General features: G+C 40.7%; 1 long non-coding RNA gene across 1 annotated transcript; it reads right to left on the bottom strand.

Moving 5' to 3' along the window:
• Positions 1-15827: 15827 nt before the first annotated feature.
• LOC140532672 (uncharacterized) lies at positions 15828-24250 on the bottom strand. The gene is made up of 3 exons (XR_011976614.1): positions 24163-24250; positions 20868-21004; positions 15828-19581 (listed from the first exon to the last, which is right to left on the bottom strand). It is a non-coding gene; the product is annotated as an uncharacterized lncRNA (long non-coding RNA).
• Between the last annotated feature and the right edge of the window lie 2423 nt (positions 24251-26673).

The following is a 26673-nucleotide window of genomic DNA, read 5'->3' as shown; positions in this document are numbered from 1 at the left end:
AAACAAGTCAAGGGCAAGAATGAAGCAGATAAGTAATGAAGTGAGAAAAGATAGAGGTGGAAGGTGCTGTTTGAAGTGCAAGCAGAATTAAGATCAAGAGTCATAGTAAGGTCAGAGGCAGGGTTAAGAAAAGACAAAGTCAGGTAGAGAGCATTATGAGATGTAAAAAGGATCATTTGATTAAATTAGAAAGTGTTTGCAAGGTGAAGCCAAGATGGTGGAGTGGAAGGACAGACCTGCTCTGGCTCTACTCCCATAGCCCATAAAATACCTGTAAAAAAAGTGACTCTAAATATATTCTAGAGCAACAGAAACCACAAAACTACAGAGTGAAGGAGATTTCCAGCCCAAGGCAGCCTGGAAGGCCAACAGGAAAGATCTATTGCAGTGGGTGTGGAGCAGAGCCCAGCCCAGCCTTGGTCCCAAGGTGCCGCAGGGACAGGACTGGAGCAGGCTTCAGGGAGTGGAATCCCAGACAGCAGCTGTGGTTCCCATATTTCTCAACCCACAAACAACAAAGACAACTTCAAAGGTCAGTGAGAAATCTCTTTCACCTGGGTGAGAAGGGAGCAGGGACTGGCCCTACATCTGGACCCGGGGTGGTAGCGACTGTGGCACAGAGTCCATTTTTGGAGCCCTCAGCCTAAAGGCCTTGGGGGAATCAAAGGGCTGATTTGGATCTCAGTCCTGAGTGGCAGTCTTGGGGTGGGGAAGAGTGCTGGTGTGGTGGAGCTGGTGGAGGCTTTGGAGAGGATCCTGGGCAGAAAAGCTTGTGGTTGCCTCCAGACCAGAGCAAAGGCCAGAAGAGGAGTTGATTGTGCTACCTTGGAGGAACTAAGAACTTACAGGTCCCTAAAGCATACCCTCCACTTGACAAAGGACTCAAAAGTCAAGTAACAGCCTGGGAAAATGCTCAAAAAAGGGAAAAAATAAGTCTGTAGAAGGTTACTTTCTTGGGGAACAGGTATTTTCTACCATCCTTTCAGATGAGGAAGAACCAAGCATACCATCAGAGGAAGACATAAAAGTCAAGGCTTCTGCATTCCAAACCTCCAAAAAAAAAAAAATCAATGGTGTCAGACCATGAAAGAGCTCAAAAATGATTTTGAAAATCAAATAAGAGAGGTGGAAGAAAAACTGGGAAGAGAAATGAGAGCAATGCAAGAAAATCATGAAAAGCAAGTCAGCAACTTGCTAAAGGAGACCTAAAAAAATGCTGAAGAAAACAATACCTTTAAAAATAGACTAACCCAAATGGCAAAAGAGGTCTAAAAAGTCAATGAGGAGAAGAATGCTTTAAAAAGGAGAATTAGCCAAATGGAAAAGGAGGTTCAAAAGCTCACTGAAGAAAACAGTTCTTTAAAAATTAGAATGGAGCACTTGGAAGCTAATGACTTTACGAGAAACCAAGAAACTATAAAACAAAACTAAAAGAATGAAAAAATAGAAGACAATGTGAAATATCTCATTGTAAAAACAACTGAGCTGGAAAATAGATCCAGGAGAGACAATTTAAAAATTTTCATGATCCAAAATCCATGATCAAAATCCATGATCAAAAAAAGAACCTGGACATCATCTTTCATGAAATTATCAAGGAAAACTTCACTGATATTCTAAAACCAGAGAGTAAAATAAATATTGAAAGAATCCACTGATCACCTTCTGAAAAAGATCTGGAAAGAAAAACTCCTAGGAATATTGTAGCCAAATTTCAGAGTTCCCAGATCAAGGAGATATTGCAAGCCAGAAAGAAACAATTCAAGTATTGTGGAAATACAATCAGGATAACACAAGATCTGGCAGTGTCTACATTAAGGGATTAAAGGGTTTGGAATATGATGTTCCAGAAGTCAAAGGAACTAGGATTAAAACCAAGAATCACCTACCCAGAAAAACTGAAGTATTTCAGGGGAAAAAATTGTCATTCAATGAAATAGAGGACTTTTAAGTATTCTTGATGAAAAGACCAGAGCTGAATAGAAAATTTAACTTTCAAACACAAAAATCAAGAGAAGCATGAAAAGGTAAACAGGAAAAAGAAATCATAAAGGACTTTCTAAAGTTGAACTGTTTACATTCCTACATGGAAAGATCATATTTGTAACTCTTGAAACTTTGGGCAGTTAGAGGGATTATATACATATATATATATATGTATATATATATATATATATATATATATATATATATATATACATATATATATATATATATATATATATACAGAAGGCACAGGGTGAGTTGAATAGGAAGGGAAGATATTTAAAAAAATAAAATTAAGGAGTGAGAGAGGAATATATTGGGGGGAGAAAGGGAATGGGACAAATTATCTCATAAAAGAGGCAATAAAAAGGTTTTTTCAATGGAGGGGGAAGGGGGGACATGAGAGGGAAAAAGTGAAGCTTTCTCTCATCACATCTGGCTTAAGGAGGGAATAACATGCACACTCAATTTGGTATGAAAATCTATCTTACATTACAGGAAAGTAGGGGAGAAGGGGATAAGTGTGGGGGATGATAGAAGGGAGGGCAAATGGGAGGAAGGAGTAATTAAAAGTAACACTTTTGAGGAGGGATAAGGTCAAAAGAGAATGGAATAAATGGGGGGCAGGATAGAGGGAAATATAGTTAGTTTTTCACAACATGACTATTATGGAAGTCTTTTGCATGCACATGTATGGTCTATATTGAATTGCTTGTCTTCTCAGTGGGGATGAGTGGGGAGGGAGGAAGGGAGAGAAGTTGGAACTCAAAGTTTTAGGAATTAATATTGAGAATTATTTTTGCATGCAGCTGAGAAATAAGAAATACAGGTAATGGGATATAGAAATCTATCTTGCCCTACAAGAAAAGAGAGAAGATGAGGATAAGGGAAGGGAGGGGTGTGATAGAAGGGAGGACAGATTGGGGGAAGGGGTAATTAGAATGCATGATGTTTTAGGGGGAGGGGAGGGGATAAATGGGGAGAAAATTTGGAACTCAAAATCTTGTGGATATGAATGTTGAAAATTAAAAATAAATAAACTTTTAAAAAATAAAATAAAAGGCAGATCAAGAAAAAAAGTTTTTACACAAACAAAACCAATGCAACCAAGATTGGAAGGAAAGCAGAAAATGGTCGGGGGGGGGGGTGAATTTTACATCAAGTGTCTCTTATGAAGACCTCATTTCTCAAATATATAGAAAACTGAATCAAATTTATAAGAATGCAAGTCATTCCCCAACTGATAAATGGTTAAAGGATATGAACAGGCAGATGAAAAAATCAAAACTGTATAGGCATATAAAAATGCTCTAAATCACTATTTGATGAGAAATGCAAATTAAAACAACTCAAGATACCACCTCATATCCATCAGATTGGTTAATATGACAGAAAATGAAAATGATAGATGTTGCAGATGTAGGGAAATTGAGACACATTCATTGCTGGTGGAACTCTGTTTGGAACTACACCAAAGGGCTATAAAACTGTGCATACCTTTTGATCTCACAATAGCACTGCTTCATCTGTGCCCTCAAAGAGATCTAAAAAAGGGGTGCAAAACTATAGCAGCTCTTCTTGTGGCAATGAAGAATTAGAAATTGAGGGCATTGTCCATCAATTGGGGAAGGACTGTACAGAGTGGGGTATATGATTGTCATGGAATACTGTTGTGCTATAAGAAATGATGAGAAGAACAAATTCAGAAAAATCTGAATGTATATGAACTGATGCAAAATGAAGTGATCAGAGCCAGGAGAACATTGTACACAGTAACAATAATATACGATGAACAACTGTGAATGACTTAGCTATTCTCAGCAGTACAATGATCTAAGACAATTTTAGGACTCATGATGAAAAATTCTGTCCACCCTCAGAAAGAACTGAATGCAGATCAAAGCATAATATTTTTCACTTTATTTTTTTTCATGATTATTTGGGGGGGGGGGTCTGTGTTTTCTTTCATAGCATGACTAATATGGAAGTATGTTTTGTATCACTGCACACATGTAAGTAATATATCAAATTACTGTCTCAGAAAAGGAGTAGGAGAATGAAAAAGAATTTGAAGCTCAAAAATTTTTTTTAAAAAAGAATGGTAAAAATTGTTTTAATGTGTAATTGGAAAAATATTTTTTCTTTTTTTCTTTTATTTTTTTCAATGTTCTACAATCACATCCATATAATTTAGATTTTTTTTACCTTCCACTCTCCTTCTTCCCCCTTCTCTTCCCCCTCCCTGCCGTCTCCCTCCCTGAGACAGCATACAATGTTACGTAGGTTCCACACATACGTTGCTGTTAAATACATTTCCACCTTAGTCATGTTGCATAGAAGAATTAAAATGAATGGGAAAAATCATATAACAAAACAAAACATAATACAAAAGAAAATGATCTGCTACATTCTGCAATTGAATTCCATAGTTCTTTCTCTGGATGTGGAAGGTATTTTGCCTTACGTGGAAAAAATTAAAAAAACAAAACAACAGTCATTGGATTCTAAATGTATGTAGAGTTTGCCCCAGAGGTCCCAATAGGCTCATTTTAAATGTAGCCTGGGCTTCTCTGGGTATATTCTGAGCATATCTAGTTTGTTTTTCTCATCACCACTCCACCCATGTGGTAGGGGGTTCATAATTCCATATTAGACAAACTGAGCATGCTCAAAATATGCCCAGGAAGCCTGGGCTTCACACAGATGAAAAAACTGAGGTCTAGGGAGGTCCACTATTCAGGATGCAGTAGTTTTATACCAGACAACCAGTAGGACATGAGTTAAACAAAGACATCTGTTCTTTTATGTCTAACTAAATATGACTGCCCCCTCCTTGGTGAATTGCTCCTGAATCTCTTTGGACTGAAAAACATCCTTTGTCTCCTTTATTCTCTATGGACTGAGCCAAGCTCACTCAGTGTGTGGCTCATGAAACTTTTAATCCCAAGATTGTGGGTTCTTGCCCCATGTTGGTTGGCAATTTTTGAGAAGCTGTATATACCTCCAAGATCAAAAAAAAAGAGTAAAAGAAACTATAGGTATGAAAATATTTATAGCAATTCTTTTTGGGGGTGACAAAGAAATGGAAACTAAGGGGGTGCCTATCAGTTAGGAATGTCTAAACAATTACCACATATGAAAGAAATGTAATATTATTATGCCATAAGAAATTTTGCAAGGTACAATTTCAGAGAAATTTGGAAAGACATATAAACTGATACAGAGTGAACAGAATAAGGAGAGTGATGTATCCAACAACATTGTACATATAACTTTGAAAGAACTCTGATCGATGAAATGATCAGCTACAGTTCCCAAGGACCAAAGATGAAGCATGTTATCCACCTCTAGATAGAAAGGTGATGCAAATCAAGTTACAGGCTTATTAATATGGGCAAAGTGGTAACTTATTTTGTATATTTGCTAGAAGATGTTTCTTTTCCCCAGTGCGGGGAGCAGGGAGACTGGGGAGTATGAGGGAAAGAAAATAGATTTTTAGTCATTGAAAAAAATAAAATTTCATTACAAAATTTTTGACAGGCAGGATGACATAGTGGATAGAGTGCTGGCTTTTAAATCAGAAAATTCCGATTCAAATACTGCCTCCAATACTTACTTGCTGTGTGATCCTAAACAAGTCACTTAAGCTCTGGTTGCCTCAGTTTCTTCATTTGTAAAATTAAGGGATTGGACTCATTGTCTGCTTCCAGCTCTCGGTCTCTAGTCCTATGATCTCTGATCCTGGAATCCTATGACCTATGACCTCTATGGTCCCCTATGGGCTCTATTGTTTATGAGCCCAAGAACATGCTTCACCGTATTCAAAGTAAATGCTGCCAGTTGGGTTATTTCTGTACCACACCACATTGCTTGAGTGGAATTTGTCCTGGAGTTGTTTATGTGTCAAAACATAATGTAATAGAAAGAACTATGATCTTAGAGTCCTCCAAAGACCTGGGCTGAGTCCCTGTCCCACAGGCTAGATACGTGCACTTATCTACCCCAGAGTGCACGCTGGGAGGATCAAATTCTCATGTAAACACACTTTGAAATAATAAAGCATACTATGTAAGGAGAAGTTTCTAGCACTTTTCTCATCGCACTGACCACCTTGTATCGTGTCATCCACACTCTCTTTTCCTACCTTGCAGTCAGTGTGTACACAGAAAGGACAACAGGAAGTGGGAATCAGCAACCAGTAGTTCTCAGTAGACCATCTAGGGCAGGAAGCTTCAGTGAGGATGCATACAAGTGGGTGGATTGAACTTGTAAGCTGGGTGAAAGGACTGGCCATGTGACTTCCCAAACATATTTTTTTCTTCTCCTTCACCATGGAGGAAATGTCACAAACAGCATGAGCTGACAGACAACAAAGCTGGGGCCAGTCAGTCACAGCATCCCCCCACTGCAGCAGAGAAAGGCACAGATGGGTTGCTGACAACTGAATCCACTTTTCTAAATTCAAGCCACTAAATAAGTTGGGAAAAGAGTCTGATTACATATGCCCTCAACAACCAAGATATCCATTGATCCGTTGATCTGGGGTCTGGGTAGGGGGGCATTCTTAAAGTATCCCCAGTCACTGACCATGACTGTAAGGTAGGGGGAAATGAGAGCCTCTTTGTGTAGGTAGCTCTCAGCTAGCTTGAGAAACAAGACCCTAAGACTACAATCTTATTGATAAGATCAATAAGATTGGAGATATTTTTGATACTCATTCTTTTAGTTTATGGAACTGGTGCAAGTGTTCCTATAAAAGTGAAGGCATTACAAATTCTATTTCTTTTATAGGTACTGTTTGTTTTTCTAGGTATCAGCTCAATAGTAGAGACGTGAAGAGCCAGAGATAAACTCATAGAACCAAATCAGCCTCATTATTTCACCACTTCCTCACAATTTGACTACTCAGGTCAGTTCTCTGGTTTCCTCCCACAACGCACAAATAGTCTAGCAGAACCTTTCTACTTAGAGGTCCCTGCTTTCTAGGAGACACAAAGCAATTCATGCACTTAACAAAGACTGATTGATTGCCAATCCCTAATAAGATAGGTAGACCTCCAGAGACACAACTAATTCACACAGTATCCTAGTGGAAGGGAAAGATGCCTGGCATTGAAAGAGGGAAATTCTCTGGTTTATAACATTCTGTTCAAGCGTCCTGATGATGAAGTGATGAGGGAATTCCATTTTGCTGTTCCCTCACTCAGCTAGGTTTAGGAAGGTGACAAGATCACCAGTGTATGAGGCATCTGACACTCATGTACTCTCCCTGACTGGTTTTAGTGGAGGTGGCTTCAATTGTACTTTCTGCTTGCTGACCTTCCCTTTTCCATGCATATTGGCCCTCTTGCCCTCCTGTCTCCTGATTAACAGTAACCTCTCCTAACTGAATGGTTGGTAGGTGTGGCTTTTGCCAAGGACACCCATTTACTTCTTGTCAGATGTCTGTAACATCCTGTCATTTGCAACAAGTTCACATTGCTGATCCACACCCCCCACCCCCATTTACTTTCTCTCTACATCAAATTCTAGGGAAGAAAGGGCAAAGAGAGAATGGGGGGGGGGGTGAGGAATCTGAGTCAGGACCAGCTGTGGGTAGGCCTTCACAGTTGGAAAGAGGGAGGAATTGGGACAGGGGAAGGAGGAGAAGCCATTTAGGCAGGCAAAACAGAATAGAATAGACATCCTGGGTCAAGTAACAGAATAGGGCTTCATAATGCCAGTGGTATTTTTAAATCCTGCCAGGTATTTCTGTTTGTATCCACAATAACAGAGTGAATCCAACGTATCCATTTTTGGAGAAGCAGGAGATAATCCAAGCTCTTTTCAGCACCTTAGGAACCATGTTATTTGCTGAACTGGCAGTACTAACTCTGGCCTGTGCTCTCATGCCTCTAAATTATTTTTATTTTGTTCATATTTGATCAAATTAAGAGCTTAGGAAAATGGGCAGGGTCAGATAATAAAATAATTGACCAGAACCTTCAGCTCTCATTGAGTCTTATCCTAAACGCAATTTATTAGTTTCTTCCCACGAGCCCTAAATTTCTCATTTTCCTTTTTCATCTTGTCATTTTCTCACTATTTTGTTCTTCTTTTGAATGTACATCAGAATGGAAAAGATCCAAGTGTGAGAGGCCCAGATGCTAGCTTGCTAAGGCAGACCAGAAAGGAAGAATGGATTGATTTAAGCATCTTCCATGTTCTATGCAAAATACTTTACAAACATTATCTCATTTGATCTTCATGGAAAGCCTGGGTGAAGGTGCTATTATGATTCCTATTTAAGAGATTTACTTGAGGTCACAAAGCTAGTAAGTGTCTGAGACCAGATTAGAACTCAGATCTTGCTGGTTCCAGGTTCTGCATTCTCTCTACTGTGCTAGTTAGCTGCATAAGGGTATGCAGAATATTTCTTAAACTTCCTACTGTGCTTTGCTATAACAAAGTTGTTTCCTCTTCCCTCTACCCCTTGCCAAGAAAAAAACACTGCACTTGAAGGTGATAGTAAGACAAAAAAACTATGAGAGAAACTCATACTATTGAGAAAAAACAGCATCCATACAGAGGACAAGATCTACATGTGCCCAAGTAGAATTCTACAAAAAATACAGCTGTCTCTCGGGACCAGTGTAGACAAGGCTTGAATTCAGTATAGAGATGGTTCTTGTTTCAGATATGGCTTGTGCTAGCTCGCTGCTCAAGTGCTTTCTAACTCTCACATTCAGTGATACTGCACTAACCTTCATGACTTCCAAGGCTGTTTTGAACTTTAAGAAAAAGTCTTGAAGTCATGGAATCATGACATTAAAGTCATAGAGCATTTTTCAGAGGTGGATGGGAACTTGAAAGTCTTCTGATCTAATCTGTTCATTTTACAGACAAGGAAATCAAGGTCTAAGGAAGAGAAAGTGAATTGCCATAGATGATGCAGCTAATTAGTGGAAGAGCCCCCAACCAAAATCCAGGTTTTCTAGTAACCAATACAATATATTTTTCATCCATGCTACCTCAAGCCAGATGACCACAAACTCAAAATAACTTCATTGATGCCCTGGAATTTCCTGGTGGCAATGAAGCGGAGTGCTCTCTTCCAGGCAAGACAACAGCAGTCTTGTCTGTGAGTGGAGAATTCATGGGATAAAGTGGTGGATTAGGGATAATTTCCTAGAATTTAGCTAGAGCTCAGTTAGTTGTCAGGTCAGGCAATCTGGATCGAGACAACATAAGCTTGAGCTCCAAACACCAAGGACAGCGCTCAGTGGCTTCCCTGCTCTGGAAATAATGATCTGAAGACAATTTGCTTTGACCTGCTTTGGTTCCAAGATGTGATATCATCAGGAAGGAAACTCCCACTAACCATCCAGAAAGCAAAACTCCTACAGTCCTTCAGCCTGAGATTCCCCCAGGCACAGAAAGGTTAAGTGACTTACCCAGAGTCGTACAGCCAGTATTAGACACACTTGAACCCAGGCTGTCCCAAATCTGAGGCTGACTCTTTATCCATTACACCTGGGGAAGTGATTCTTCTTTCACCCACAGTTATTTTCTGGCAGGCCCCCACTCTGAGGGCAGAGACCTTTAGACCAGGAATTCTTAACTCCATTTGTATCATGGGCCCCTTTAGCAGTCTGGTGAAGTCTACAGGCCTCTTCTCAGAATAATGTCTCAAATGCTTAAAACAAAATACATAGGATTACAAAAGAAACCAGAGGCTAATGAAAAGAAAGATGCAAAATTTTCCCATCCGAATTCACAGAACCCCCACGAAATCTATTCATGGTCTCAGGCACCAGATTAAGAATCCCTGCACCAAACCTTAAAATGCGAACTATCTCTTTAGAAGAGAACCATATTCTTATTCACCCAGGAACTTTTGGTATCCATGTCTAATGGGAAATCCACAACCTTAGGACAGATTTGGGACTTATCCAGAGTGTTCATGTCCCCCATGAGCCTAGAGGAATCTGGTGACTATGTCTGGCTCATCTTGTGCAGGGCTGAGCTCCTGACAGATTTGTTCCTTTAAAAATTGGAAGGGAGGAACATGCTTGACACAAAAGAACTAGGCTAATCTTAAGCATTGGCTGAGTTCATCAAGCCATTTGTCAATCAGTTTATGGCTCTGCTCCCAAATGGATTTGGGTTTCCTTGGTTTCGCTGATCCTTTGCCTCATGCTGGCACTGTATTCTTGGCCTGGCTCCTGCTCTTGAATGTACAGTCATAGCAATTAAGAATATACGGCTGAAAGAGGCAGAAAGATAGTGCCATGGATGGAGTAGTGGACTTGGAGATATAAAGGTCCAAATTCAAATTCTGCCTCAGAAAATAACTGAATGAGCATCAGTAAGTTCCTTAGCCTCAGTTTCCTCATCTGTCAAATGAAGAGGTTGTCTTTGGTGGCCTCTGAGGTCAATTCCAACTATCTACCTGTGATCCTATAAATGGAAGGAATCTTAAACATAATCTCTCTTCTTATTTTCTGGATTCCACTCAATTCAACAAATATTCATCAAGAGTCTACTACATGCTGGAGGCAAAGAGAAAAGCCAAAACAGCCCCTGCCTTCAAGGAACTTACATTCCGCGTGAGGGGTGGAAAATAGGAAACTGAAGAAGATGAGGGGTGAAAAGGTTAGGTGTTTACCCAAGGTCACTCAGTTAACAAGCATCAGAGCAGGGAGTTTTCTCCTTCCAAATTCAGTTCTCTTTCCACTATGACAATTTGCCTTCCTCCATACCCAATGTTCCTATGCTCCTGAAAATCTTCTTCTGCTGTCTCCATTGATGTGGTGGCCCTTCCTTCTGTCTATTCAGTTTTTGATCCTCCATCTTTTATGGTATGGGGCTACTCCTGGTCTCCTTTCATACTGTCTAGATTTCCCAGGGCCAGAGGCATTGAAGTAGACTATGGGCAGGCTGCACTCTTGACTCTTCTCTCAACTTTTAAATTCAGAGCTAGCCAAGGGTTTTCTCTCAGTAGAAGGGTTCACTATCTGCCATGATGATATGATGGGGAATGTTACATGGAAAAGGGGGTGGAGCTGGGGCAACAGCTGATGAGAGAGAGAGAAAGAAAGAGAGAGAGAGGGAGAGAGAGAGATTTTGAGAGAGAGAGAGAGAGAGAAATTATAAGGAAGGTAGATTATAAGGAAAACATAGACAGTCACCAAATCACAGATCCCAAACTTAAAAGCTTCTCCTAGCGTCTGTCGCCTTTACCCCTAATAATCCCTATGATCCTACAATCCTTCAGTTGCCCAGCAATGTCTCCCAAAATGTCTTCAGTTATAGAGGAAGTTAACTCAATTCAACAAACATTAGTCACTGCCTACTATGTGCTAGGCACTAAGGATATAAAGATAAAAAGAATCTCACTCAGACTCTATAAAGAGGTAGGAGAAGCAGTGTGATGCAAGGAGAGGGTGAAAGCAATAGACCACCCTGGTTCAATCTTCATTCAATGACCTTGGGCAAGTCACTTAGGATCATATATTTAAAATCAGAAGAGACATTAGAGGTTATATAGTCAAATTATTCTTATTCTCCTCCTTCTTCCTCTTCCTTTCCTCCTTTCTTCTTTTTTCCCTCTTCTCTCTCCTCCTCCTTCCTCTTCCTCTCCTTCTTCTTCTCCCTCCTCCCAATAAGGTTAGATGATTTGGTTGCAGAGGTATTAAGTGGCAAATGCAGGAAATAAACCCAGATTCTACAATTCCACTGTGCCATACTCTGTGATATTATTGTCCCTGTTCAAAAGAAAGGTCAAACATGTAAGGCGATTTGTCCAGGACTACAGAGCCACTTAGTTCTCAAACCTACATTTGAATCCAGGTTTGCTGACCCTGTATCCCAGGATATTTTCTTTTATACCATGCCACCTCTCTCTCATTGACAGATTACTCCTAAATTCTCATTGAATTTACTCCAGTGTTTGGATTTTGGCATATTCCTTTGAACTTTCTTTTCTTTCCACAGAAATTGACAGTCATGCCACTGGCATGAGGTTAAGGGCAGCTTCCAAAGGAGAGAAAATCAGCACTGTGTCAAGTATCGACCTCTACAGGAGACTGACCTGGTGTCAAATATGGTAAAAGGACCTGGAAACCCAAGATCTAGAGAATTTCTGGTATACAAGACAAAACCCTTGGGACTTTGGCTGCCCCACCTCTATTCTCCTTCCCATGTCCTCAGGATGCTGCAGATTAATGAGCTCATGTCTATAAAGCATGCTGTGTTTGGGGGGAAATATGTGCTATCCAGAAAAGATATTATTTCTATTTAAAGCTGATAAAATAATAACAGTTCAGTGGGCTGCATCAGAACACAAGGGAGCATCAGAACACAGCAGTAGAGATAGAACTTGGGCCAGACTGAAGGATCTGTAATCAGCTCTTTTCTGGGAAAGGTTAATGCTAGAAGCTATTGCAAATCACAGAAATCTCATGTGTCTCTGCCTCATGGAAAAAGTCTTACTAAACAAGATACAAGGGTTTTCTTTTACTCCAAACAATTTTAGGTTCTAATGCTTCACACCTGATCAGGGTAAATTGGTGCTGGAGGGGGAGAGTGTATGGAGGAGGATTGGAAGAAGAGAGGTTCTTCTTTTTCTGGGTTGACTTTCCTTTCCTTAAATGCCAAGGCGAAAAAGAGTTGCTCAATTTTTAAAAGAAAAAAATCACAGACAGCATGAAATCTTAAAGTGAGCCTAATGGCTCCCTTTGTAACAAACTATGAAAACCCAAGTCGAAGAGGACAAAGAAAGTAATTGTGAGCCATCTCAGTATAGAATTAAAATTAAGTGAACATGACATCTGGTAATAAAATAAAAGAACCACTGGGTACAAAAGCACCAAGCCCTAAGACAAGGAGGACATTTATTCATCCAGCAAGTGTTTAGCAAATGCCTACTGTGTGCCAGGGCCTGTGCTGGACATCTGCATGGGTTATGTAAACACGCAAGGTAGCTGACAGCAAATGATGACCCTTCTTCCCAAGCGAGTGTCTGGCGCCAACCGGATGGTCCCTGGGAATGGATTAACTGGCAACAGAAACAGGTGCAAAAGTGGAGCCTGAGGAAAGACTTGTTTTAAAGGCCAATTTGCAATTTTAATGAACGCAGCGACCCAAGAATCAGATACAGAGAAGCATCTCTGAGGCTTTTCAGTGTGTTACACGTGTGTGCGCGCACACACATGCACACACACACAATCTCTCTCCCCACAGGGACTCTGACCGAATAGCCCAACCCAGGACTGTTACAGAGCACATACCAGTGGTACAGACTTCCTGGATCTTCCACTATCTGTACTCTGAGAAGTTAAGGTTGGAAAATTGGGGCAAGAGAGAATGAAGAATCTGAGAGAGCATGTGTACATGTATGTACATGTACTCGCGTAGGAGGGAAAGGGGGTCACCACCCACAGTTCAGCTCCATTAAAAAAAATGTAAAGGCAGAGAAAACCCCTGCTCAATCTGATAATGAGCTGGCCTCATTATAAGATTAGCTGGTGAGATGAACAACACCCTCTTAATAATGCACACTGTCTCTATGACAACCACACAGTTTGGCTCCTAAGAATAACTTTATTGTGTTGTAATATTTAGTTATTAAAAAGAGATTACAATTTGCAGTGAGCCTGACCATTCCCTCGCTCCACATCCCTTCTTCCATCCTTCTCCCCATTAGGGGAAACACACACATATTTGTGTGGGGTATGAGGGGCAGGGGGCCCCCAAAGCCTGGCTGGATGCTGGGTTAATGGGCATCTTTCCAGCATGGTGCATTGCTGTCAAGCATCCGGTGGGGCAGTGTGTTGGCCATAGAGAGCTGGCGGAGCTCCGGCTCTCGCCCATGTTAATATCATGATTAATTGCAGTACCAGCACAAACAGGGCTCTCCATGCCGGCTCAGGAAGCCGGGACTGGAGAGTTGACAGCCCATATGCTTGTCTGCAGGACCACTCGGGACCCAGGTTGAATGGGGGTGGGAGGGAGAAGGGAGGGAGAGCTGTTCGGGCGCGCTGACTGTAATGAGAAATGAGAAAACTGCTGAAAAATTGATGCCACCCGCAGATTGCACAATCCGCCGCCCAGCGGGGGGCCGGCTGCTTCCATCCACCGCGCTCGCTACGATATGCTAATTTCTGCCTGCATCCGAGGGTGAGAGGCAAGAAGAAAAGATTTCACAAAAGGGGAGAAAAAAATGCAAATGACAGCCACAAAGATCGCTGCAGAGAAATCCATAAGCTTTATGTGGATTAGCTGTGTTGGGACTGGTTTTAACCCTTTCCCAGCTCGTGGGGGCTGGCCAGTGGCATGGGTACCAAGAAAGGATGCTGCAGACTCAGGGCCGAGGAAGGAGTACTGGGTTAGGTGGCCGAAGGAAGGAAAGACCTGGGAAGTGAGGAGAAGGTAGATGGAGAGAGATCGCCTTTTCTCAGAATCAGTACCCAGGTTCTGAGAAGGTCCTATTGAGCGGGGAGGAAAGAAACTAAATAAATAGGGTGGTTTTGTTCAAACCACTGAAAGAACCCAGGCGAGTTGCTATCTCAAAAGCTGCCCAGAGAGATTGCAGCTCTAGCAAGCTGCAGCCGAGGAAGAGAGCCGAGAGCAATCCATCTCTTGTCCGCTAAGAACTCTTTCCACTTAATTTCCCTGCCAGGAAAAAAATAAGGTCTAGCAAGAATTTCCATTAACAACATGATTGTCAACATACAATCCAGGACCCTAATATTACATGAGCTCTCTCTCGCCTGCATTCAATCTATCACCATGGTACCTAGCCACTTAGAGGAAGGAGCACATTAGCAGGGAACAGGACAGGGTAGAGAAGAGCCCCTCACTCCCCCAGCCTGCTTTTCCCTGCAGCTGTGTTGGTTTTCTTGCTAAGGACTCAGAAATAACCTGTGCAAACTTCCTGTATCTGGGGTCAAGTCCAAGAACAAGACTGAGAAGCAAGGAGGGACATTAAAACTTTAATAAAATGAAGGTGGAGGTAGGTTTTGGTTTGTTTGGGCTCTTAGCCCAAGCTTTCTAGACTGCTGTTCCATACCAGTTTTAGGAAGACCAAAAAAAAAAAAAAACAAAAAACAGAAGAGATGATAATACATGCTTTTGTCCTGGGTTTGTAGATTTAGGGAAGCTTAGAGAAAATCAAATCCGAATTCCACATTTCACAGATGAGGAAACTGAGGCACTGAAAGGTCAAGGGACTTACACAAATTTCGTGGAAGAGGAGATCTGAAGCCAACATTCTTTCTGCTGCTCCAACCATAGACCTAAGGTTGTTCAAGGATTTGAAAGAAAGAAGCAAATCTAAATGGTCCACTGGATAGAGCACTGGGCTTGGAATCCAGAAACCCTGAGTTCAAATCCAACTTCAGACATTTAATGACTGTGTGTCCCTGGGCCAGTCCCTAAACCTCTGTTTGACTCAGTTGCCTCTTCTGCAAAATAGGGAAAATAATAGCACCCACCTCCCAGGGTTGTTCTGACTATCAAACAAGATAACAGTTGTAAAAGCCCTGGCACATAGTAGATACTATAGTGTTAGCTATTATTATTAACTTCTGTCTTCCTCAGTTCCCTCAATTTCTCCACCAGGGATAGCCTACAGTAGGTGCCTCTGGCAGCAGCTCTTCACATGGATTACTGCTTTCTCTCATTTCTAGAGCAGATTTTCTTTATTTTTATCTTATTTCATTTTATTCATTATTTATTTTTTAATTTATTTTTAATTTTTTAATTTTAATTTTTATAATTATTAATTATAATTTTTAATTATAAATTTAACAAACATCAACAAAAAAATTTATTTATACAAAGAACAATGAAGACGATTGACTCTATAACCACGAACTGCCTATTACAATACAATTTGTCTTCTAAAAATGTGTGTAACAAGAAAATGCACATCAAAACAACTCTGAGGTTTTACCTCACATCCTGCAAATTGGCAAAAATGATTTTTTAAAATGGCAGCACTTTTTGGCAACAGCAATGTGTTTGGCAATAACAAAAAAAATGAAAGAATTTTGGAAAGATAGACACGCTAATACATTGTGGGTAAAGCTCTGAAATGGTACTGCCATTTTAGAAAACAATTTGGAATTATGCAAATAAAATGGTCAAAATGTCCATACCTTTTGAACCAGAGACTCCATTACTGAGCTTATACCCCACTAAGAAACAAGTCCCCATAGACTCCAAAATATTTATGGCGGCACTTTTTGTGATAGCAAAGAACTGGTAACAAAGTTGATGCCCACCAGTTGGGTAATGACTGAACAACATGTGGTACATGAATGGAATGGAACATTACTGTGTTATAAGAAATGATGTATGTGATAGACATAGAGAGGCATGGAGGAGCTAGATGAACTGATGTAGACTGAAGTAAGCAAAGTCAAGAAAACAATATACACAGTGAGTACAACAACTTGAATGGAAAGACAATGGCACGCACACACATAAACAAAAGCCAGTGTAACAAAATTATAAAGATCAAGTGGGACTCAAATGAAGACTTACTAGAATGCACTCCCAGTGACTTCTTGGTGGAGGTGGGAGGTCCACAAGTGTTACACATTGAACACGATTTCAATGTATTGGCCAGTTGTGCTGGCTTTTTAATTCCTTTCCAAAAAATCCTATTTGTCATATGGGATGACTCTCTGAGAGAGTTGGGGTAGTGATACTTGGGATTCTATGGCAAAGTAAGAAACAGAAAATATCAATAAAAATTTATTTTTATTAAAAGTCTGTTAACCTCTCAGTATTCTAGACTAGTGGTAAAAATATTCAAAGAGAAATGGAGATACTAAACTATATATAAGGATCCCTGTTGGTTGCATTGTGGCTTAGAAAACCACATATTAGCATTATCTATGTTCTATTTTATTTTACTCTATTTTGTTAAATATTTTCAAGTTACATTTTAGTCTGGTTCCCTCAGCACTGGCACTCCAGAGTGTGTTGCACATGTCTCATCTAAGCAACTAAGTTACTATCCTATAATGGTAGAAGGAGTTTCCTCACTGGAGAGTTCTCTCTACCCAAGAAATCACAGGGGAAGTACCTCTTTCTTTCTAGCAAGATAGCAACAAGATTGCCCTGTTTATGCTTTTTTCATGAACTTTACATTTTCTTCTATATGCTTTTTACTGCCTTAGCAACGATCCCTCTTTTATTCATCTCATTCCCCATTAATTTCCCCCCTCCAATATTCCCTATATCCAAAAAAAAAAAAATTCAGTATTCTCTAGTAATGAATAGCCATAGTCAAACAAAACAAATGAACACATTGGCTGGGTCTCATTCTGCATCTTTAGTTCTAGGGTATTTTTGAGAGCATTGTTTCAGGCATACAGAGGAAATGTGGATCTTGTATGTTCTGAGCTGTTTTTCAAAAGATGGTACTAGATTTTTATTTTTTTAATTTTTTGCCAACAAGCAGGCAAAATAAAGGCAGAACCCTGTTTGCCTCCGTTTTCTCATCTGTAAAAGGAGCTGGAGAAGGAAATGGCAAACGATTCCATCATCTCTGCCACAAAAACTCCAAATGGGGTCACGAAGAGTCAGACATGACTGAAAGGACTCAACAAAAGGTCCAGTAGAGTAGAATTTGGATTTGGAGCCAGAGAACCTGGGTTCAAAAGTAGGTTATTTGATTTACTTCCTGTGTGACCTTGGGCAGGTTACAAGCTATCTGGACCCCAGCTTCCTCCTCCTTAAAATGAAGAGGTTGGATTAGATGACCTCTAGGGTCCCTTCCAGCTCTAAAGCCATTATCCTATGCTCCAATGTCATACTCCTACAGGAAGTTTACCGGGTGACCAATGCCCCAAATTATGAAGTGCCAGCCTGGTCAATCAGCAAGTCAGTAAGCATTTATTAAGCACCTACTATGTGCCAGGCACTATGGTAAGATCTAGAGATGCAAAGAAAGGCAAATGACAGTTTCTGTTCTCAAAGAGCTCCCAGTCTAATAAAAGAGACAACCTGCAAACCATTTTGTACAAACCAGCTATAAGCAGGATAAATCATAAGGATATGTCTAAGCACAAGGTACCTAGAGGGTAGCAGCATAAAATGGGCAGCCTTGACTGCCTCTGAGCTGTGCCTGGCCAACTGAGCTAACTACCTGTGCAGAGAAGTGGTGAGAGTGGGAACACCTGAGGGACAAATGTGTTATCCACCATATTCACCTCACCATAGGTGAGGCACCTGGCTAAATGCTGCGGGGGATGCAAAGATGTAACAGACATTAATGGGGGGGGGACGGGAACAGAAACAAAATCAGGCCCATTCACCAAAAAAAAAGGAACCAAAGATCCCACGTACAAGTGGAGATTCAGAGAATGTAAGAGGCTGGGAGAGATCTTAGAGATCGTCTAATACAACTCCTTCATTTTACAGACAAGGAAACTGAGGTCCCAGGAGGAAAATGGCTTGTCCATAGTCTCACAACTAGTTGAAGACACAACTCAGTTTAGATTCAGTTCTTCTGACTCCTAGTCAGTGTAAAATGGAATTTATCAGGTAAATTTAAGGTCTTATAAGCACAGCCCTTTGAAACTAGAAGCAACAGACTCTATGAAAGATGTCTTGCTTAGAATTTAGAGAAATATAGGTGAACTTGTGTCAACTTATGCCAAGAGAAGTAGAGCCAGAACAGTGTATTCTCCTATAACATTTCTATATGTATATATGTATGTATATATATACATATAGGTGTATGCACACATGTATATATACACACATATACACATATCTATATATGTATATATTGTGTATATATATGTGTATACATGTATATGTATGTATATTTATAACTCTGTATGTGCATACATATGTATGTGTGTATGTATCTATAATATAGTACATGTATCTGTATACACATGTGTCTCTAGAATATTACAATATAGTATTGTGTATGCATACTGTTCTTCTGGCTCTACTTCCTTTCCCCTATACAAGTACATACAAACTTATATGTATATATTCAGTTGCCGTTCAGTCATTTTTCAGTCATGTCCTATTCGTGACCCCATTTGGGATTTTCTGGGCAGAGACAGTAGAGTCATTTGCCATTTCCTTCTCCAGCTCATTTTACAGATGAGAAAACGGAGGCAAACAGGGTAAAGTGACTTGCCCAAGGTCACCCAGCCAGTAAGTGTCTGAGGCTGGATTTGAACCCAAGAAGAATCCTACTGACTCCAGGCCCAGCACTCTATCCACTGTGCCACCTAGCTATGTATATGTACACATATATACACAATGACAAAAATAACGTAAGTGAAAACAACATCACAGTCAACAAGCATTTGTTAAACACCTACCATGTGCCATGTAGCATATTAAACCAAGCTTACAAAGACAAAAATTTTTAAAAGGATGAACACAGATCAAATGAAATGCCCATTCTTGGTCTAGGAGAACATACTTCCCGTCCCCTTCTCAAGAAGTAAAGGACCCTGGATGCAGAATGTTGTCTATGCAGTCAGGTGCAGTTGTTTCATTGATTTTGCTTAACTGTTTGGAGGCTTCCATTGGAGGAAATTGATTGGGAGATAACTGACATAAAATGCAAAAGACCTTCAGAAAATGTAAAAAAGGTACTTTGTTAGTTCTAAATAGTATTAAATGCTACCCTGCAAATCACTATATGTATTTCCTTCTTTGTCCCTAGAGTTTTTTAGAAAAAGGACACACCCTCCATGCTTTCCAGACCTCCAAGTGAAATTCTTAATTCAGTCTCATATTAAATGAAATTAAATTATATATTGATTTGAATTGTGTTAAGATGACAGATAATTCTTTCACACATTATTTCATACTAGACTACAAGCTCTTTGGGGGCATGCTTCATTCTCTTTATCTCCTCCAGTGCCTAGGATAGTGCATTTTGCACAGCTGAACCTTTTAATTGAATACAGAACCAAGGAGGTCAACCCCAGTAAGGGTGACATTGTCCCATAGGAAGTTAGCTCATTATCCAGAATCATAGTGTCAGAGATCTTGAGCTAGAAGGGCCTTAAAGGTCATTTTAGACCAGCTTCTTCATTTTCCAGATGAGCAAACTGAGGCCTTTGAGGGATGAAATGACCTGCCCAAAGTCCCACAGGTTGTGATGTCAACTGGGGCAGGATTTGAACCCAGGTCTTCTCATTCTCTGCCTAATTATTCCTTAATGAAGGTCTTCCTTTCATGTCTCATTATGGGATGAAGGTAAAAATCTCAAGTGGTTTTACTATTCTGCACTTGGCCAACAGGAAGATGTGGTCCTGGGGTAGGTCTTTGCCATTGCTATGAGTAAGATGGGGCCCCTATGAAGCATGGGTGACATTCATCTGGTTTTCCAACCTTTTTTCTTCATCATTAAAATAAAAATTTAAAATCTGCATCTGCCCCTATTCCCTTCCAAAGATTCACTGGGACCTGGGGCTTATGAATGAGGTCCATCAGAAAAGTGTCAAAGAAGTTACTCAACCCTGGTTTTGGGCATTGGGATTCTGCTGAGCTTTTAAAATTGCAATAATATAATTAATCTCGTGGGTTTAGGAAATAAGAGTTTGTATATAAAGAGGCAGTGGGTATGTAGAAAGAGCATTGGGTATGGGTTCAAATCCTAGGGCAATCATGGACAAGTCACCACTTCTGTGTTTCCTAATCTGTAAAATGAAAGAAAAGATCTTCAAAATTCCTTTTGATTCAAAATTTGTGATCTTTCCTTCTGGGAAACAATGACTATTTAGGAAGTTTATGGGGTTGGCCTCCTTAAGCTGGAAAACTAGTATTCTTGGCTTAGGGGCCAGCTTCCCTATATAACTGAGAGCCATTTTCATGCCATTATGTTTATTCTACCATGAGACGTGGGTTACCTGAGTCCATGCCATCCAGCCTAGAGATCCAGCTTTGGGCACATTAATCTTGGTGAAGTGACCAGTCATATGCTGCGCTGGCTCTTTAGAATGCCAAAGATGTAAATGTCTTTCATTTTCTCCTTTACATTATGCACCTGTAGGAAGAAGAAGAAAAATGAATAGGAAAGGTTATTATGGGTAAGCCACCTGCTGCATATTTGTGGAAGAATGAATGATGGATGACTCAGAAGCACAGAAGGTGACATTGAGTTTTCTGGTTTGCCTTTATTACTTAAATGCCTTTCAAATCACTAAAGTCTTCCTTGAGCTCCCCCTTATGACTCAGTGATCCCACTATTACCCATGATGGCAAAGACAGAATAAAACCAATTAATCCATCAATTAGCAAACATTTGGAAGTGTCTACCAGGAACTGTGCTACAATGGGGAGGGCAGAAAGACAAAAATGGAGCAATTCCAACCTTTGGCCCCAGCTATACTAAAATGGCCCTAACAGCAATTTTGTTTGGGGGGGGAGAAGGAGGAGAGAAACAAGGGGGAGGGGGAAGAAGAAGATGATGATGATGGCCAGGACAATGATGACCAATTGGAAATGAAAAGGAATACCTGAACAAATTGTGGCCTATAAATGTAACGCCATAGCACTGAGCCATAAGAAATGACAACTATGAGGAATTTAGAGAAGCATGAGAATGTTTGTATGAAATGATACAAAGGGAAAAAGTGCAAAACCAGAAAAATAATATCCATAGTGGTCTCAAGGATATAAGTAAAAATACTGTTAGAAGGCAACAGAAATCTGATTAGTTAGATTATAATTGTAATAATCAATCTCAGTCTTCTAGAAATATTTGAATGGCTGCATAGTGAAGAAAGGATTAGACCCATTCTGTTTCATCTCTTGACCAGGAGCAGTGAATAAGGTGACAAAGAGACAAAATTAGATTTGTTGTCAGGAAAAACTACCTTCATATCACTGACATTTTTATAGAGCTTTAAGATTTCCAAAGCACTTTCCTTCCAACAGCCCTGTGAAGTAGGTAATGTTATTATCTAGACTTTATGTATGGGGAAACTGAGGCTCCAGGTTAGTAATAATTAGCATATAACTAGCAAATATCTGAGGCAAGATTGGAATATTTTCTCCTGACCCCAAATTACGTCCATTAGCCACTCTGATGCTGTGCTGTTGCATCAGGGCACAGAGATCTTTTGAGGATGGAGGAGGCAAACATCAGATATCCAACAATGGCCTCTATTTGAGAGGCATGCATACCTCATATATAAATAAGCCTGGAGGGAAAAACAAACTTTCTGATGGGAAGAAAGATGATGATGGGTTTTCTTTTTATAGCATTTTAAAGTTTACAAAGAGCTGACCTCAGAATAATTCTGTGAAGTAGCTAGGGTCAAAGCTATCATGTCTATTTTGCATATGAGGAAACTGAGACCCAAAGAGCCTAGTATGTGCACATGCACATGCTAGCACACACACACGCATCCACACACCAGATAGAGGAAGGAGAGAATTATGTGGACAATGGCACTATCATTTTGACAATGAGGTGGTCAGATTCCAATGCAAACAATTACCCTCTGTCTGCCTTTCAACCTCATCTGGGTTTGCTGGGGAATTGGATTGTGCAGTGCTCTGTATTGTCTATGAGCCAACTAGGGATGGGAACTCAGGAACAACTACAGGAAAGAAAGGAGCTCTGCAGTGAGCTCCATTGCCATATATAAAGAACCTCCAAATCAGTTGTCATCCTTCCAATGTTCTGTAGCACAGCAAAAACCTCTTCTGTCCAGGGAGAGTCAGGGTAGGGCAGTGGAAGAGCCCTATATTTGGAGGGAGAGGACCTTGTAGCTCTGCCACTTACTAGCAGGATGCCTTTGGGCAAGTCACTAGATTCCCCCTTCCCACTCAGTTTCCTCATCTGCAAAATAAAGGAGTGAGTGGTCTCTAAATTCTTGTCCAAATCTAAATGTTTCAATCCCAGATTCCCATTCACTGAGATCTGTGCTTTTCCATAACTCCTCCTCTTCCTGTTTTCACTCCCTCCACCTACACACACACACACACACACACACACACACACACACACACACACACACACACACTCTCCTCCTAGCCTCCTCACCCTAGTTTTCCTTCCCCTTAACTGGAAATTATCCCCAAGCCACTTTCTCTAAGGAGCTAAACTCCCTTCAGCCACATATAGCATCTTCTTCAAGAGTTCATGGAACTCCTTGAATTTTTATTGTCTCTGCCAACATCATCTCCTCCCTAAATTCTTTGGGGGCAATAATTGTTCCTAAAAAGAATGTCCTTTTGACCTGGAGGACAGCATCAGCCTGTCCTCACCAAGTTCTCCAATATAGGACTACTAATGATGCTATCAACCTGACCCACTAGAGCTAGCAACCCAAATTCTGTCAGAGAAGCTGTCAGGACTGTAATTCCTCAGCAGTCTTCCTGACAAGGGTCAGCCTTACTCATGAGCACCGAAAGGGAGGAGGACGGCCTAGATAACATGATTTGAAGGACACTGAAAGGATCCTGAGTCCAAAAATATCTCCCCTTCCCCATCAGGGTGCCTGAAGGCTCCATGCTAGCGTTCCCTTTAGGTTAAGGCACATCCAGGTCCCAGTTAAAATATTAATATTTATAATATAACAAGTTCTAAATTTAAATATATAATTATATAATATTATAATTTATAATCTAACAATATATGATCTAGGTATCTAGGAGAGATAACACCAATAGCAATCAGCATTAGAGTTCATTAATTTATCAGATTAATTCCTGATAGATATAAGAATGGTGCTCCAAAAGACTGGAGCATGGCACAGAGAAGTTTTGACATTGAATAGCACAGTACTGAGTATAAGAGACCCTCACAATAACATGCTCATTGATTGAGTGAGAAGCCAGGAGAGAAGTTAGAAAAGTGGCCAGAATATGGGACTACAAGTCTTTCTGGGATACTCAGTGAGAAGGAAGGAAACAAGCATTTATCAAGCTCTTGCTGTGTACCAGGCACCTAGCTAGCATGAAGAGTCCAAATGCTTGAAGTTGAATGATAAAATAGCACTCAAAAAAAGAAAGAGAGGAAGAGAGAAAAAGAGAGGAGAGAAGGGGAGAAAGAGGAAGGTGAGGCGAGGCGGGGTGGGGCAGGGCAGGGCAGGAAGAAGGCAGGAAGAAGACAGGATGGCAGGAAAGAGAGAGAATTTTGCTGCATAGAGTTCTACTCTTGACAGCTGAATTTGGAACAAGGTTTGTATCTACCTTCTTTTTTCCCAGACCAGCTGGGATGCACAAAGATGCCAGTGAGATCATCCCCTCTGCAACATCCAATGTCCTCCCAATGTTTTCCTGTGGTGGGTTGAAGAGAGAAAAATAAAGAACCAAAAAAATCCAATGAGCTTTTGGTGGCACAAATAAAATAGACAGATTGTCTATGCTAGCTTTCACTGAAACCAGAAATCACAGTAATTGCTCCCAAAGACAACAGGATTCAAAACATCTTTAAACGACCTCCTTTTCTCTGTTTGCTGCAAAGCTCCAGTGAACTCCAAAGTCAGAGGGATTCATTGTAAAAAGCAGATTAACCAGATAGAACCGGGAAGTAGTTTGCAGTCCTGTTAGCCTGTATACAAGCCCTCATGCAGTGGGAAGGGAGGATATCACTGATACAGAAAACCGCATCTCTTCCCTGCTAAGTAATTATAGGGAGGGAAAAACATCTGGAGCATGAAAATTTCAAAAAGTCAGAAATGCAGTTTAGTGCAGCATTGCTGTCTGTTGAGATGGGTTTGGGATAAAGCCCAGTACTTGGAAATCAGTGAGAAGGGCCAGGGGCCATCTCCAGAGAAAACTCCCCACCCTTGCCCTACTAGAGTAAAGGGAAGGCTTGGGATGTTTGACCAGTGGGCAGAGAAGCTCATGAGCCCTTTGTTTCCCTCTCCTCATACTAACACATAAAGAGAACTCAAGTCACCAAGGTCGAAGGTCATTGAGTATGACCCAAGTTTTGACTGAGTCCAAGTTTTACAGAACAGATTCTTTTATTAAAGGGATTTGTTCTGTAAAATGTGGACTTAAAAAACCACACTTGAGGACCTAGAGGGCCACATGCAGCCTTGAGGCCACAGGTTTCCCACCCCTGGTCTAGACAATCAGTAAAATAAATCAAGTCTTAAATTTGTAGTTTGCCAATTTCCTAGATAGAAATAATCATGCTGAAAATTAAAGTCAGCTTTCTGTAATCCTTTTTGAGTGGTTTTCAACACACCATTGTCCATTCCTGACTTCTCATATCCTTTCTTCTCTCATTGGATTCTCTCTATTCTTGTCAAGTCAGATAAAGGTACATGGTCATTCAGGACACTGCCTTATAAACAGTCCACTTTCAGATGCCATCATTGGGAATTCATCATATTCGAAAAACAGGAGTCACCTATATACAATATCACCCTCTGTTTGGGAAACCTGTTCACCCCAATGCATACTAGGAAGGTCAGTCAAGATGTCTGAGTACATTTGCAGAGATAGAGCTTAAAGGTCTGGGAGGTCATCTGGGCCAACTCACTGTGTGATGGATGAATGACTCCCCACAGCATCCCCAACCATGATTAACAAGTCCCTGCTTGAACATCTCCAGTGAAGGAGAACTTATTGCCTTGTATGATCTATTCTATTTGGGGTCTCATTAATTGTTAGAAAGTTCTAGTGAGGCAGTTAGGTGGTGCACCTAACCTAGATAAAGCACTAGGCCTAGAGTCAGGAAGACCTGAGTTCACAAGTCACTTAGCAATAGTGATAGTGGTAGCTATTGGGAAATGTGCGATTGGAAAGGGGGGAATTAGGTCTTTCAGTGAGAGTGGAGAATAACTGAGTAAAAGACCTGGGAGGAGGTCTTCGGCATGTTCAGGAGTTCTTTTTGGAAAAGTTATAGGAAGACCACAAGAGAGCTGCCTGGGATGGGAAGGCTCAAAGGGCTTTTGTTCCATACTTTGGGAGCATAGAAGCTCCCACTCCTATAAGGTCTTTCCCATCCTAGCAGCTGCTTATACCTTTCTTGCCAAATCATGTTGTACGTGCTTTAAATAAATCTGCATATGGAATTACTATTTTTCCCTGTAAGCTCCCTGAGGACAGGGACTATGTCTTTGTACCCTCAGCACCTGGCACACAGTACACACTTAATAAATGCTTGATGATTAATCAGTTGACTGGAGGAAGTATTCACCATGATGAGATCACAGATTTGAGGATACATGTGAGTATCGATAGTTATTGTTTTAACTTATATAAGTCTGCCCCTCAACTACATTCCATGACTAGATTTTACAGTTCTATGAATCCTCCATAGTGCTTCATGCATACTAAGGGCTAAATAAATATCGACTGAACCTGATTTAGCCTCTCAAACCAGCGCTTACATTCATGGGTAAGGCAATATACAATTCCACATAGTGGTGCTGACTTTGTCTTCACTACTAGGGAGGAAACAGAAGACAATTTTGCCCCAACAACCTCCTCTCTCTCTCTCTCTCTCTCTCTTCTCTCTCTCTCTCTCTCTCTCTCTCTCTCTCTCTCTCTCTCTCTCTCTCTCTCTCTCTCTCTCTCTCTTTCTCTCTCTCTCTCTCTCTCTCTGTCCCTCCCCCTCTTTCTCCCCTCCTATCCCCTCTCTCTCCCCTCCTCTCCCCCTCTCCCCCTCCTTCCTCCCCCCCCCAAGTGTGGCCTTGTGCACAGAATGATGACTACAGCATGACCAGATCCACCATAGGACAAAGA

The sequence above is a fragment of the Notamacropus eugenii genome, chromosome 3, assembly GCF_028372415.1.
Source record: "Notamacropus eugenii isolate mMacEug1 chromosome 3, mMacEug1.pri_v2, whole genome shotgun sequence".
In the NCBI taxonomy this organism is placed as follows: domain Eukaryota; kingdom Metazoa; phylum Chordata; class Mammalia; order Diprotodontia; family Macropodidae; genus Notamacropus; species Notamacropus eugenii.
This window is presented reverse-complemented; position numbering and strand designations above follow the sequence as displayed.